Here is a 16,543-nt window from a genome sequence, read left to right on the forward strand (position 1 = left end):
GGTTCCGGGGGTGGAAGCTCTGGAGTCTCAGGGGTTCCTTCCCTTGCCTTCAAAACAAGTTGGTATAATGCTGGTACTCTAGGAGTACCCTGTCCCTGTAATGTGTGTGCGAGAGAGAATCCACTCTCTCTTTGGCCCATGTCTATGCTGCGCCTGCTTGTCTGTTGGCCCCGGGTCCCGCCTGTCCCCCCCCCCCCCCAAAAGTTCCCGACCCCCAATTTGGTGATCAAATGTCATAACTTGTGAAACAACTCTTTAAATTATGAGAGAAGATAGTCTTTCCCAAAGAGAATAGTATCTGTACATCACCTGTATGTCATGGCCAGTGTTCCCTCTAAGCTGAGTTAGTCCGAGCTAGCTCACAGTTTTTCAGCCTCCAGCTCACAGATTTTTGCCTTGGCTCAGGAAGGATGGCTCCAGAGCAGACTAATTTATGCAGGAGCCAAATCGCTCGCTCACAGCTCTAATGCTAGTAGCTCACAAAGTAGAATTTCTGCTCACAAGACTCCACATCTTAGAGGGAACATTGGTCATGGCATCTTGCAAAGGACTGAGGTGGGTTAGCATGATATTTTCAGACAAAAAAGAAAGTGGGTTCCGCACCAGGAAGCCTGACTCCCTGACCTCACAGATTTTGGGGTGAGCAATGGCAGTTCAGCAGAAATGTACTCTGTCGTAGCTCAGATATAGTCTCTTCTATTATTTACAAGTTCTTGGGGCTGACTTCTGGTGAGCCTATATCAGATTAAGGTTTGTTTATTTATTTGATTTATATACCGCCCTCCCCGCGGGGGGGGGGGGGGCTCAGGGTGGTTTACATCAATACTGTTAAACAATCATTTAATAACAGATTAAAACAACATCAAATCGCAGGTCAGGATTTTGGATCCAAGTGCCAAAAACGCCATAACGTCTACCTGGGAAGAATGTGGTGTCCTGGCTAATGAAGGGAGGGGGAGGGCAAAGGTTGTATTTGCCCGGGCATCCTGAGATTGGGCTGAGCACAGCTGCCCTTGCCCCAGTGCCTTGGGCTCGCCTGGATCCCTTGGACAGAGGACTGGCCTTGCCTGTTGGATCTGGTGAGCTGCTGTCTGGCAGGCTGGCCAGGGGTTGCCTGCCTCTGCTCTAGGTATACTTCAGGAAATGATCAGTTCAGGTGAGAAAATGGCATGCAAGGGGAGGGGCTAAGATGACCCTATGTCACTTTAAGTGTGTCTGTGCTATGCATTAATGATTACAGGATTCCATGTAATTGGTTGGTTGCAAAGATCAAAAGCCGAAATCTCGGCTGTGCTTTATGGGCCCATCCACTATGATAATGAGCACTAGTGAGGAGGGCTTAGTACTGCGAGGTTCAGTGAAGGGAGCCTGTAAGCCAGCCTCCTGTTGTGAGAATAGCCCTAAGTTTACAATTGGGGAAATCTTGCTGGATCTGGGTGCTACTGTGATGATGATGATGGGAGAAGGTTGTTATGTAAAATGCAAGACTTCTTAGGGGTAATTTCAACTTTATGAATATGGAGGCAGCAGAAGTTGCATAAGCAGCCAAAAAGGCAAGAAGCCAATTCCGAGGCACACGTTTCTCCCCATGTTTTAGCAACATTTGAGATTTGTCGGAATGCTTATGCTGAACACTGGTTTGACTTGCAATTGAAAGGTTTGTTCAAATAAACCTGGATGTCTTTAAGAGACAGGCAGGCTGATACCATCTCCTCTGGCATCTGTTGGGAGTGCAAGTAGAAGCTTGCACCACAGTAGTTATTCCTGCATCTTGTAAAAGGCCATACAGGTCCGAACGAGCATGAAGCACAGTAGAAGCATAATTAGGATGGATGGGATGGGATGGTGTGCTATCACAAGTGGAAACACTTGGAGCTGGTTGTTTTGCTTATGCAGCGTAGGAATTCTTTGTCGTCCTCCTCCGTTATTGGAAAAGTAAGGCCATATTTTGTTTCTGATCTGTACATTTTAAGTAAATTCATGAAAAGAGGGGGGGGAGTCTCAAAGACCTATAAAAATTCATGGGGGATATCCTGCCTTGCAGTGCTTTGGTAAAGGGGTGGGGGGGCTGTGCCCAGTTCCCAACACTCATAATCGTTTCCGTGGTGAAGGGGCTACCCACTCACTCTGCCCTTGCAAGGATCCCAAATGTAAGGCAATGAGTGATCCCCCCCCTCTACACCAGCGGAGGAGATGTAGGAACTACCTGGGTAGAGACCCTTTCCTCTCATGCTTCCCTCAATTTCCACTGATCGTGACTTCAGGGATAGATATGTGCTGTAGATGCGTACATAAATGCTCACAAGCTGGATCTTTTCAAAGCATGTAGAAGAAAGAAAAGTGAGCTAAACTGCAAGAAACCTCAAGGTCAAATGTGTACGGTAAAGCAATCTACAGTCCACTACCTGCATTTAAAAGTTGACAAACTTAAAAAAAAAACATCTTCACTTTGCATCAAGGTTTGATTTTGCTTTTGTTATGGAGGCTGCCCAGCGTTTTGGACCATGTCACATGCTCATGGGCAGAAGTTTGGAGTGTGTGCTCAGTATTATGAGCTGTTGGCTCTGAGGGGACGAGTTTATTCCCTTGATACCAAGGCTGACCTCAAAAACATGGAGTAAAGCTGACACAAGATACTCAGGGACATGTAAGAGTGGTCCTGTTCCTGTCCTGCCCTGGATAGCCCAGGCAAGCCCAATGTTGTCAGATCTTGGGAGCAAAGTAGGGTTGATTCCGGCAAGTACTTGGATGCAGTGTTCCCTCTAAGCTGAATTAGTGTGAGGTAGCTCACAGTTTTTTAGCCTCTGGCTCACACATTTTTGTCTTAACTCAGGAAGGATGGCTCCAGAACTAACTAATTTATACAGTAGCCAAATTGCTCACTCACAACTTTAATGCCAGTAACTCACAAAGTCGATTTTTTGCTCACAAGACTCCACAGCTTACAGGGAGCATTCCTTGGATGGGAGACCTCCTTGAAATACCAGAAGCGGGAGGCAGGGGCAGGCTTTATTCATCCACCTCTCTGAATATCCTCCAGACCCCCAGTAGGGGTCACTCTCCAGAGGTCGCCATGACTTCCAGTGCGCACACACTCACACGGACACATGCACACACACATGCACATATTAAAAAATACCAAAAAAAGAGAGAAGTCCTGTTCCGATTCTGAGGTGGAAAATGAATACGTTAAGGTAGGATAGGAAAATGATCATGATGAAAGGATGCATGTTTCAGTTGACAAACGAAGGATATGCCTTTGGGGTAGCATGTTTGATAGTGATACACATAGATGGTTTGTGATGGGTGCATTACCTACATGATGAGTCGTCTTCCTGCTGCATAGGCCATGTTGTTCACACCCCATGTGGATGGGTCTTTTAAATAGTGTGGGGAAAGAGGCTGCACGTATGGTTGATACTGGCACCAGTGATGTTAGGAAATGTAAACAGGAGTCTTGTGGTATCTTACAGACTAACCAACTTTTATTCTCATGTCCATGGACTGGAGCCCATTTTGTTAGATGTATGTCATGAGGTCCTGAGAGAAAATTTAAGTTGCTGCCCCAGTCCCCTGGAAGCATCCATCTCCCCAGTGTAGGGTTGTCAGCCAGCTGGCGTCTGCGGGTGGGGGCACTGCCATTGCAATGCCGTTTTGTCATTACGGGTTTCCCCCAGAAAGTGACATAGCACCATCATGACTATGGAAATTTTTTATTTTTTTGCATCCCACCCTCAGTGGGAACCTGGCAAGCCTACCCCTGCACTACTAGGGCGTTGCATCTTGTTATAACAATCCGTGTATTGGGAGCTCTGAATCAGCATATTTCATTTAAAAAATCCCTTTGGCCTTCTTCTTCTGGAGCTATAAAGGGGAAAAGATATCTCTTCAACAAAAGGGGCTGGAGATTTATCCTTTCTTAAAAAAAATAAAAGCTAAGACTTCTGAGATCCTGATACACAAAGTGTTATGTTATAATGATATTCAGTTGCTAATTAAAAACAAACAAACAGCTCCCCCAGTGGCAGAGGGGAGGAAATTATCATTGTACGGGTAAAGGCAGGGAAGATGGCTGCCATGTGGGTGGGACTGGGAAAATCCAAACATTCCCTTCCATGCAGCAGACAGTCAAGCTTTGCTGCAATCTTTCCAAAAACTTTGCAGCAAAGCAAGCTTGAGAAAGATGGGAGAAAACCAAGGAAAATAAGTTTAAGCTATCATTTTCTCTTTTTTAAAATACCGTAACTGGTTTAAAAGAACATCTGAATTTAAAGTAAGCATATAATTTTTTAAAACTGACTTTATAGCCCTATTAGGAACTTATAAAGAGCTGCTTATCTTTGTAAACAAAGAACTGTGATGAAAAATCTTCGTCACTTATCATACAGCACAGTAGTTCATGTATTTTTATTATGGCTACGTACTGGGACCACAGGGACTTGGTATGTCGTCAGAAGTGCCATCCAATTGATCCATCTGAGTAACTCGTGATCTGCTCAGTAACTACTATCAGCGGTTAATTCTAGTTGAGATTATTTACTATTGTGGGGCTGCGTAGTTAAATGACAAAGGGGAAGAGGGCAGACTAAAGAAGAAAGGAATGCTGGGAACCATTTATTGTACTGATTCCAACCAGCACCTTTCTCATATTGATTCCAATCAGCCTGTCATGATCTCATAGAACATGTCCATTCACACTTGCACAAGTAGAAATACAAGGAAGTCATAGCAAGTGGGTCCTGCACTAAGTAAACTTTACCCCATCTTGCGTCTCTGTTTGCACAAGACAAATTGCAAAGTATATTTCAGCAGCGCTTCTCCCACTGATAACAACCTTTGATATATCATATCACACTTCCAGGTTGGAGTGTAATGGCTGCATCAAATAATTGTGTTTTTGTAAAAGCAACTCTGCACTTGATCTTACAGTAGTACTTACAAAATTCCTTGTGCAAATAGAAATACATTAAGTGAAAATTTTCTTCCACTGTTGCATGGTGGGATCCAACCCATGGCCGTACCTTGTAAAATAGACCGTCTCTATCATTAGTATTAACAGCAGTATCAACATTCAGTGTGTTTGATATCATTTTCTTCAGTGGCAAAAATATTGTTAAATATTTATGAAACTTATATGTACAACCCTCTGAAATAGTATAAAAACTCTGGATTTAAATCAGTATGTTGTTATGGTAACAAATTAGTATGCCCTTTTATTTAGGAAGTATCTAAAGATGGGGGGCGGGAATGGACTTGTATCAGCCTTCCCCCCCCCCCCTGTTGATTTATGTCAATCCCCCTGCAGGCAAAACTGCAGAGCCTCTGTATGTCCATGAGATAGTGGTTTTGGGATGAAAGGTTTAAACTTATTAGGCAGTGTGGAATGTTTTGAGACAAACCTGCCCTGTTCACAAGAGACAGGCTGTGTTTGTGTTACACTCCAGTCAGGGGAAAAGGCGGAATGTGTACAAAATGTTGACTTTTACTTCTTTCCTAAGAGGTGCTGCTGCCTTAGGTTTTACATGTGGATTGAGGTGGGTGATCCACACAAACAGTAGCCAAGAAATTGTTTGACAAAGTGATGAAGATCATCACATCAGTTTGAAAAGACCACTGAGACCTGGAAATATGGTGAAATCCTATTTTTATTGAGGGAAATAACATCACAATCACAATAACACCAGGCGTACAACAATATAACAATGCCTGTTGTTATACCAAAAACCCGCACAACACTTAAGAAAAAGTAATAAGAGGCCAAAAAGAGCAAGAGGGTGAAGCAAGGAGTTATACCTGCCTTTATAAGCACGTTCAGAGCAGGGTTACAAATCCTCAGGCAGGGTCCCAGATACCTGGGTAGCCAATAATCCTAAAGGGTAAATCCAAAGGGAAGGCAAGATCCACATGACGTTGCAGTGGATGGGGCTTAAACCATGGCATGCACATGGGGTTTTGGAGCAAATCAGGAGTGCTCTCTGCCAGGGTCCAAAGCAGTAACCCCAGTGGTAAGCCAAGCAGATCTAGGAAGGAACAGAAGCAAAGAGGTACTCCACATGTGGCAGGAATGGTTGTAGGACCACATAAGGGTGACACGAGCAGAAATGTGAGATAGATTCTGTCCTCAGTTATAGTTTTTAAAACTTGAATGACAAACAATATTCCTTTATCTCTGGGCTTGGAATGGAGAGAAATCGAGAATAAACTGTTTATTAATTAAAATATTTATGCCCTACCTTTCCTCTTGGCTCAAGGCAGCTTACAAGATATAATTAAAACATTACAAATTAAAACCAAATATATTTTAAAATCAGAAATACTTCCCCTCCCAAAGATGCCCGCTGTTCATTCCGCATCAAAAGCCCTGACAAACAAACAAGCATTGCAGTGCCTTATGAAGATCTTCAACAAGGACCTCCCCATCCCTCTTCAGGGAGGCCGTTCCACAGAGTGGAGTCTGCAGTGGAAAAGACCTGGGCTCTGGTCAGTGCTGGGCAGGCCGCCCTATGTACCAGCAGGTGGCAGCCTGAAGACCATAGATGACGTATGGGATCATATTGTAGGAGATGTTCCTTCAGATAACTAGTGTGCTGTCTGATTGGCAGAAGGCCAAGGAGGAGGTTCCCAAGTACTGGGAGTATTTTCAAATAAAGAAAGGAGGGGAAGTCTCTGGTTGCGGACAAGATGTGTTAAAGGCAGTAGGGTGTGAACGGTTGGAAGCAGTCAACAGTATGAGGGAAAAGCCTTTTAGTCAAAAATGCTGATGTGAGCCTAGGTCTGTTTTAACAGGAATGTTAATGGAATAGGATGCTTTGTGTGAAAGAGCACCCTAATTAATTTCCAAGAGGTCCTTAATGGACTGGGATTATATAAAGGGGAAGAAATTATTTCTCTGAAACTGCTTGACTTCTGGTGAATATGATTAATTAAGCTGGATTCAGTCTTGCCCCTTATTTGCTGGTCTTCAGCATGTATCTTGGAGGTGGCCCCAAACACATTTTTCAGGGCTTCTTGTAACTGTCAGAGAAGAGCTGGTCTTGGTACCAAAATGGTGGAGAAAGAGGGGGGTCAACAAAATGGAATCTTGACGTCAACAAGTATGGTTAATGAGTAAAATCAGTGAAGCAAGAAAGAGCTGGGAAGTTTTCTTCAAAAAGTGGAAGTCTGTCTGAAAGCAGAAAAATAAAAAAGAGCACAAATTCTGGAAAAACAAGGTGTAATAAGAGAAGGATAAAGGAAATTTAAGGAGCAAATTGCTAAAATAAACATTTCTTTAAATATAGAACAAATATAGAAAAACATTTCTTTCAATATATAAGAAACTGGATATCAAGCAGGGGAGTGGTTTGACTGTTAGCAGAGATGAGAGGGGATTACTGAAGGAGAATGGGAAGATAGCAGAGAAACAGAATTAATTCTTTGTGTAAATCTTCACTGCAGAAGATGTTGAGCAGATATTCATGCTGAATCATTATTATTTTTTTGCAGTGAAGGCATATGAAGATAAGACAAATAGAGGTGACAAGATGAGACTTCAGGGTTAATTGGCAAATTAAAATTAGCTTCTTGTATATTGCCAGGTCCAGATGTCATCTGTCCAGGTCTACTTGACAGAATTCACATGTGAAATATTGATCTTCTAGACTGCTGGTTGGATCCAGCTATCAGGAGCACGTGACTGTGATACACGGCTACCAATCCATTCCCAAGCCAATTCAAAGTGCTGTTTGTTAAGTCCGTACTTAACAAAGTAGTCAGAGAGTGATTTCAGAAAACTCAGGTTTATTCAGCTCTTCAAACGACTTCTTCTGACACGGTACAACTCCTCATAGCCCGAACAGCTTGTCCATTTCAGCTGCTCGGTATTTAAACATTCCGGGCTAATGTAGCCACACCTACTGTACATTAAACCAACCTATCAGGTTGTGCGCATGAACGACCAATCATAAGCGGTCCCGCTTACATACATTCAAATCTGATTGGCCACAATACTTTTCGGCGCGAATCCCTGCCGAAGCTTGAAGCTTTGCATGGCTTCTCTATGGGAGGATTTACATACCTCCTAATGCATTCAGGGCAGCATCTGAATACATTACACTGTTTTTGACCTTTAAAGACCTACATGGCTCGGGACTGCCCGGAAATTCCTGCCTAGGAATTAAGATCACAGGGAGAGGCCCTCCTGCCTGTCCCTTCAGTCAAAGAAGCTGGTTTGGTGGGTACACAAAAATGGACCTTTTCAATAGCAGCCCCATGATTATGGCATATCCTCCCCGGGGAGGTGCACTCGGCCTCCTCAGTTCCAGTCGTCAGGAGGCAGTTGAAGGCAGTTTTATTTAGCTCTGTGTTTGGTTGTGTTTACTACCAGTCCTGAATTGTGATTTTAAATTTATTTTTTTATTTTTTTAAAATGTATTTGTGTGCTGCCTTGAGCTCCATAAGGAAGAAAGGTGGCTAATAAATGTTTTAAACTAATAAATAAATAAACAACATGCTCTGGTGTTTAAAAAGTTTTAATTTATTTTTACATTCTGTAAATTATTTTATAGTCTAAATCTAAACTGTGTTGAGAACCTTTGTTGAAGGACCTAATAAACATATTGTAAGTAAATAAATGAAATGAAATATGTCTTCTTACTGAAGCACTGGAAGATAATTAACACTAATTTTAAAAAAGAGGTAGGCAGGATATTACAAGCCTATTGGGCTAACCTCTGTCCTAGAGAAACTGGAGTAAGTGACATTACTTTAAACATATAAAGCAAACACTTTTCAAGAAAGAATCAGCATGGCTTTTGCCTCATCAGCTTTTTAGAATTCTCTAAAATGGTAAATGGAGATGATTGAATAGATGTTTTATTTGAACCTCCCAAAAAAGCTTTTGACTGCCCTTTTGCTCTTGAGTTAATTTGGTAGGATAAGATAAGTATTTCTCTTACAGATTAAGAACCTGGAAGCAAAGGGTAAGAATAAATGGCTACTTGGCTCAGTGGAGTATATTACCCAAAGAGCTCTGCCTTTTATTTATTATTTATTTTAAAATATTTATATCTCAATCTTTCAAAGCTCAGTGCATCTCTTTATTCATAAATGATGTGGAGTGAGAAATAAAAACATTGAGGAAGTTAAGTTTGTAAATTATGACAAACTATGGCAAACTATTCAGGAAGTGAAGAAGTGAGCTTTGACTTACAAAAGCTCATACCCTACCACAAATTCTGTTAGTCTTTACGGTACTACTGGACTCTTTTCTACAGCTACAGATTTTGATCTATTCAGGATGGTGGCAGCCCCAACCGACTGCAAAGATCTCCAGAGGGACTTCTCCAAAGTGAATAAATGGGCAACAAAAAGGCAAATGATATTTACAGAGCAATCCGAGGGGCACCTGCACCGCGACAGCTGGCTGCAGCTTAACCATGGCACTGCTAGTCTGCTCCCAGTAGGGTTTGGTGACACAGTGGCCAGGAGGAAAAACATCTTATATTTTGTCTTTCGGTGACTGCAACTGTGTCAGAGTCCCCAGCAACCATGCCGCTGCATTCCTTGGAGGTGTTGCAGGGGGCAGCAGGGGATTGACGGACAGGGTAGCCAGAACCAAGCGGGGGTTGGCCAGCACAGGGGCTGAGCCAAAAGCCCATCACACCCCAGGGAGGAAAGGGTGGGGCTAGGGATGCTTACTTGCTATCAGCAGCACCTCCCCACTTAAACGAACCAAGTCCCATCACATGTCCCTGGCCATCTGCCAGTGGTGGCATGAGCTCCAGCATTGCCCCCCCCCCACAGACAACACAAGCCAGCCCCCTTCCAACATGGAGCAGTGGGTGCCCAAACCCGGGAAGGAGGAGATGTCATGGGCATTTCATTTAGTTGTGGGTGCCCTCCACTCACTGGTGACTGCAGTATCCAGCAGGTCACCCATGCTGCCTAGGATGCCCCTGCAACACCTCTGCTGGCTGCAGACCAGGAGGGGGGCCACTGGGGCAGGACATTGTGTGGGGGTCTGAAGCACCTCCAACAGGTCCCCCACAGCCTTTTGATGTGCACCTTTCTGTCCCCCGCATCCCTCATGACAGCAAGCAACCCCTCCAGGGGCTTTTCAGCTGCTGTCGCAGATGCTGTTAGCCCTTTCATCCACTGCTGACCCACAGAGAAGGCTTTCCTCTACCCTTGGCGGCTCTCCAGCTCGATCACGGCCCAGACCGGAGGCTGCAATCCCCCATACCATCTATGGTACCAGTGGCTATGCCACCTGGCTCTGGGGGATGGACCTCACCTCTGGGCCCTGCATCCTCCCCAGTCTGTGCTACTCCAACTCTCCTGCCATCTGAAGAAATTGAGTCTGCCCACTATGTGGCCTAACCCTCAGCTGCTGGTCCTGGAGACTCTGTGATGCCCAGTGTCCACAGGACAACTGACTGGGCTACCACAGTGTGCCTTATGGGGATCAAGGCACAGAGGTAGTCCCCAACATCAGCTGTGAACATCAGAGAAATGGGTTCTGGTCTGGAGGGTTAGAGAGCAGAGTGTCAGCCCAGGTGCGCACCCATCCCCCCATTCACTTTGGCACCACCAGCCGCCTTCACAGTCACCTCACCTCTGTCACCTCTGCAGTCTGGGCACTGTGTTTCTCTTCCCCGTTGCTCAACTCCATCTCCTCCTGGCTTGCCACAAGGGGATGCTGGCATGGGTCCTCGGTCCCAGGGGTCTTGAAGAAACACCCCAGCAGGGGAGTCCCCTTCCTCCCTGGGTGCTGGAGTGGGGGCCCAGTTGCTCTGGATACGGTCTGTCTTGCTGCCCCTTCAGTAATCTCTGAAGAAGATCCCACAATGGTGTCCCCATTCTGAGAGTCGCCTGCAGGGGAAGGGAAGGAGTCAGCAAGTGTTGGTGGTATAGGAAGTGTGGGGCTGGCAAGGGGAAGGTCCCCACATAGGGACCAGGGGGCTGCAGAACCCCTCACACTCAGCGCACAACACCCCAGGGCTGTGGCTGCCCACTACCATGGGTGGCATCACTGCCTACATGACAGCCTCCGTTCCAGGCAGACCCTCCATCACTGCTTATATGGGTCACCCTGGGCCATCAGGGCATGCATGCATTTCTGAGCAGGGCCAAAAGAATCATTCCAGCACTTTAGGATGGACATCTACATCTGGGTGGCATGTTTCAGGGCAAAGACCTGCTCTGCTGCCATGTGCCAGCAGGCACGGCAGCATGAGGTGGCAGAGTTGGACCTGGTGGTCACTGGGCCTCGCATGCTCCAGCACCAACCCATACAGCAGTGCCTTTTCAGCCTCAGTTCAATTAGACTGGTGGTGGCCATCACCGCCGTCAGATGTTGTCATGGCTGTGCCACTCACACTTAGGGGAATGTGGAGGTGGGGCAAGGCTCCATGGGAAGCCACAGAACCCCTGATCTCATCCCACCATCCCTGGCTCCCATGATGGGCACTAGGCATCAGGAGGAGGCTGCACACACAGGGGAACTCACTACGGGGATGAGGGAGGTAAAGGGGGACATGGGCCCCAGCACCTTTGACCATATCAAACGTAGTCCCCTCTCTTTGCAGGCCCTGGCCCACCTGCCCTGGTATGGGGTGCTCCCTTCTGCCTCTGCTAGGTGTCCAACACATCCACTTACTGTGTTTGGGTGGCAGAATGATAGCGGAGAAGACACCATGCTCACTGATAACAGGCAAGCATCAACAAACGCCATCCTTCGGACAGATGGATCGATTCCACCTGGACAGAGTAGCCATCCAGGCTCTCTGCAAAGAGCTCAGGCCAGCTCTCCAGGGCCAAGCTCCTGCCCCCAACATCATCCCTGTCCTACAGAAGGTCCAGTTCTCCTTCAGGTTCCTGGCCACTGGATCCTTCCAAGGCATCAAGGCAGAGATCCTCAAGGTGTCCTAGTCCTCTGCAAGCTGCTGTCTGCACAGCTTCCTGGATGCCATGCTGGACAACTTATAGGGGCGTGTATGCTTTCCCAAAGGAGAGTCAAATCAGAAAACAAATAACAGAAAAGCAAACTGATTTAGAAAAGAGTAGTCATGAAGTAGGTCAGTCATAAATCCAAGAAAGCCAAGGAACATGTGCCAACAATGTCAAAAAAAATATCTAAAACCATCAAAAGCTTTCTGGAATACAAAATGATTTTTTTTAATTTGGTTTTATACCCCGCCCTTCACTACCCAAAGGAGTCTCAGAGCGGTTTACAATCTCCTTCCCTTCCTCTCCCCACAACAGACACCCTGTGAGGTAGGCGGGGCTGAGAGAGCTCTGGCCCAAGGTCATCCAGCCAGGTGTGGGAAATCAAACCCAGTTCTCCGGATTAGAGTCCGCCGCTCTTAACCACTACACCACACTGATTTACTACCTTATATATGGAAGGCCCATGGGGGGGGGGGGCAAAGTAGACTTCCTGAAAATCCCAAACATGGGGCTACCATGGTAAATATGATACCTTCATATACAGAAGTGTTACACCTCTGAATATCAGTTGCCAGAAGGCAAACAATGGTGGGCAGCTGTTGCTTTCATGCCCTGTTTTTGGACTTCATGGAAATATCTAACTGACTGCTGTTGGGAATGGGTGCTGGATTAGGTGGAGTCTTAATGTCTTCTTGCAGGGCTCTTACGTTCCAACAGTGCCCAAAAAATTCTGGAAAATACTGATGTTCCCAGTGATTACATACAACTCTTAGTGAAGACAGGCCAGTATCTAATAAGGGTAATATGGTGTCATCGTGGGTAGGACTGAGAATCACTGTTGAAGCAAATTATCTTTGAGGTAGGAATTGTATGGAAGAAATAACTAGGGATATTTATTTTCACATATAGTACTGAAATTGATTGGGAGGGAGATTAAGGGCAGACCAAAATAAAGTTTTTTCTTAACAATGCATTCCAATATACTTTGATCTCTGTTAGCTTATTTGAAAAAAAGATTAGACAAATTCATAGAAGACACATCTATCAATGGATATTAACCATGACAAGATAAATGGAACCTTGATGATTAGAGGTAGCATATCTGAATTCTGGTTGCAAACATGGCGTGACAATTTCCCAATGAGATTCTAGTGGCATCTGACTGACTCCTGTTTGAGGCAGAATGCTAGACTCTCATGAATCCCTTGTCTGATCTGGCAAGGTAGTGATTAAAGTAGTGAGAGGCAGTGCAGTGAAACTACCCATCCATACAGAGATGTGGCTCTTTTTGTAGCAGGAACTCTTTTGCATATTAGGCGACACACCCCTAATGTAGCCAATCCTCCAAGAGCTTACAGAGCTCTTCTTACAGGGGCTACTGTAAACTCTTGGAGGATTGGCTACATTAGGGGTGTGTCACCTAATATGCAAAGGAGCTCCTGCTACAAAAAGAGCCCTGCGAGGTAGTGATGATGTAGCTCCTTCTTTTTACTACACTTGCAGATAAATCCACAAAAGCTACTAGCCCACATTTTTAAAACATTCAGACACATTGGCTTATAAAATAAAAAAACCCTCTTCTGTTTACGTTTCTCAAAACAAAAAAAAAGACTCAAGATGGAACCTTTAAAAGTTTCTTGGTGCATTACCTGGAGGTAATTACCAGTCAGTACCTGACTTGCTGCAGACCACCAGGTGAATTGGTATTTCCAAGCCTGGCTGTACTTCTCCTGCATCATGTTGCATGCCCACAGCTTCCTAACAGCAGGTGGATGCATGTCATACACCGCCACCTGCTGTCACTTTGTCTCACTGCAGAGTGCCTACACTTTGAGAGGATAATCATATTCACTAGAATTCATCCTCACTCTCCCCATATTTCCATGTAGTACAGTTGGTTTCATTACCAGAAAAGCAGGGTTTTTTTGAAATGCTGCTTGTATCAGAGAGTCAGGGAGAATAGGAGTTAATTTTCCCTGGAGAGAAGAGCTAAGGTGATTGGCTGCTCTACTCACTCTCTGATTGGCCAGATCAGCTGAGAAAGATATGAAACAGCTGATCTGGAGGGGAAAGGGGTCTTTTACAGTTTGTTCTTTGTGTCAGGATCAGTAGCCAGAGGGTGGCTTCTGAGGGAATAGGCATCTGGGGAGTCAGTGTTTTCTGACAGGCAATAGTCAGAAAAGTACTTCTACAGAAAGGAGAAGAAAAACCTCATTGTCTGAATATATTAACACTGCTCTGAGGGAGAACTTAAAATTCTCAGTCAGAAAGCGACAGAACAAGGATTTGGCAGAAGGTCTGGAAAGTCAGAGAGAACTCCCAGACAAGCCAAACAGTAAAAGGAGTTATTGCTTCTTAGGAACAAGGAGAATAACTTCCTGCCAGTGAAAGGCGTTGGGAAGAGAACCCTGGTCTGTGGTAAAGGAGAGTACCTTAGACACCTCAGGAGTTAAAGCTGTATTATCTAAAGGAGAACCTGCAATATCTAAAAGAAGAAATCTAGAAACATCAATAAGAACTGTGTTGTACTGAAACATACTAAACAGAGTACCTCTCAAAGAAATAAAAAGCCTTGAAATGAAACTACAAATACGCTCTCTTGAATGTTCTATGAATTCAACTCTGTAAATATGAGTTTTTTACCTCAGCAATCTCAAAACCTAGACTATCCCCATTATACATTTATTCCCTGCCTATTTAATAAAATCTTCATTCTGTTTTGAAAGTTAATTTGCCTCAAGTGCCATTTCTCAAGGGTTTATGGAAAACTGGACAGTGCCTGTAGAGTTCTTGAGCTGGGGGGGAAAAAAGCCTAAACTAAAAATCTCAAACATAGGATGGGACAGTCAAGTCTTGTATGACAAAGAATATATACATGCTACTGTAGGGCAACTTAGTCACTAAGTGGAACTGAAGATTTGGCGGGAAAAATCTGCCAGACAGTTGGGGAGATACAGGGGTTCGTCATAGCATGGTCATAATGGATTGGATCCCATGGAATGTTTCCGCTTGCACAAATAGAAATGCAAGATAGTCATTGCAAGTAGCCGTGGTACTAAATCAACTTCTGTTGTTTCTGCTTGTGTAAAACAAAGCACAAAGTATGTTTTAGCACATGTGCACACCAATAGTGACCTTTGATCAAATCATATCGTACATCCAAATTTAGACTGTAATGACTTACAACATTTGGCTTTTGCTTTTTGTACACTGATCAAAAATGTAAAAAAATCAGCACTTGATCTCTTGTAGAATCTGTTTTGCAAACAGAACAGTGTTAAATAACATTTCTGCTATTGCATGGTAGGATCCAATCCCATGTGTTACTCATTCTGTATTCTGTGGCATGTACGCTGTTGGCTACGAAACAGGGATATCTCCTGCTTAGCGGCAAGTGTCTGGTCTGTTGATGTTGACTTGAAACAGGAATGCACAAAGGCATAAAATGCATACACAGCTTGACCAAAGATCAGGTACATGAACAATCTGCGTGAGCTTCTATAGCTGGAATGAATATGGCAACAGGCAACGCTGAACTTGGGCATACTGTGAGAAAGCCTCGCTTTAAGTTTGCAAAGATGTGTCTCCCCCCCCCCCCCCCCACCCCAGGTGATGCCTTTGGAGTGGAAAATGGTGTGAAGAGAGAAGAGCTTTTTACTCTTTATGCCCCTGCTGTTTCCTGGGTTTTTTTTATTTTTTTAAATACTACCCTGAAAGCTGCTTTTATCCCTGCTGGGCAAACTATATGAGTGCCCATAAGTGGGAATGAGGAATCAGGGTTGGCTATTTCAGCTGGACGAGGAAAGGGAAGTGTTAATGAGCCCTTCTCCCACATACACAGTGGCTGCATTTAGACGATAAAAACCAGCCCTTTAAAATGTACAGAACGCAGTGTGAAGTTCTTTTCTAAACTGGATTTCTTATTTTTCTCATGATTCTTTGCTGATGAAATCTGTCAGATCCACTGTGAGTCCAGTTTAGTAACTGAACCAGTAGTAGAGGTGTCCAGAGTTGGTTCCACTTAGAGGTTTTGTTTATCATCCAAATTGGAGTGGTTTTTTTGGGGAGCAGGAACGTGCATATAGCATCATCCCATAACCGTGCCCTTTCCAGGCTTTCCCCCATTTTGCTGAAATCTCTCCCAGACCTGGTATAAGATGACCTTTCTGAAAAGGTCACAAAGCAACTTTGCATGCTGTGTAGATGGGAAAGTGCGCGTTTTTAAGGTCTTGTCCACATCAGTGCCATTTTCCTTACCTCAACTGAGGGCTTCTGAGAGCGTTTAAAAATACTGGTGATTGTTAGATTGTTACACAATCTGTTAGGGCAGGGGTGGCCAAACTGTGATTCGTGAGCCACATGTGGCTCTTTCACACATATTGTGCGGCTCCCGGCAGGGCAGCTGGGGAAGCGGAGGGGAGGCATGCCTCCATGATCAGTCTTTCCTTCCCCAGCCAGTGTTCTTTCCACCTTTCTTTCTCTTTTTCTCTCCTCACTTTTTCCCTTCCTCTCTTTCTCTCTCTCTTCCTTCCTTCCTTCCCCCTCCCTCATTTCCCCATCTATTTGCTTTCTTTGTTTCTCTCTCTTTTTCTCTTTCCACCACTTTCATTCTTTC

The 16,543-nt window shown here is 44.7% G+C and overlaps 1 protein-coding gene across 2 annotated transcripts in view; it reads left to right on the forward strand.

Moving 5' to 3' along the window:
- Positions 1–16,543, forward strand: part of GNG4 (guanine nucleotide binding protein (G protein), gamma 4) — a 28,569-nt gene that overhangs the window by 428 nt on the left and 11,598 nt on the right. The gene's annotated exons all lie outside the window — the stretch shown is intronic.

This window comes from Gekko japonicus, unplaced genomic scaffold (genome assembly GCF_001447785.1).
Source record: "Gekko japonicus isolate JY-2015 unplaced genomic scaffold, Gekko_japonicus_V1.1 scaffold315, whole genome shotgun sequence".
NCBI lineage: Eukaryota > Metazoa > Chordata > Lepidosauria > Squamata > Gekkonidae > Gekko > Gekko japonicus.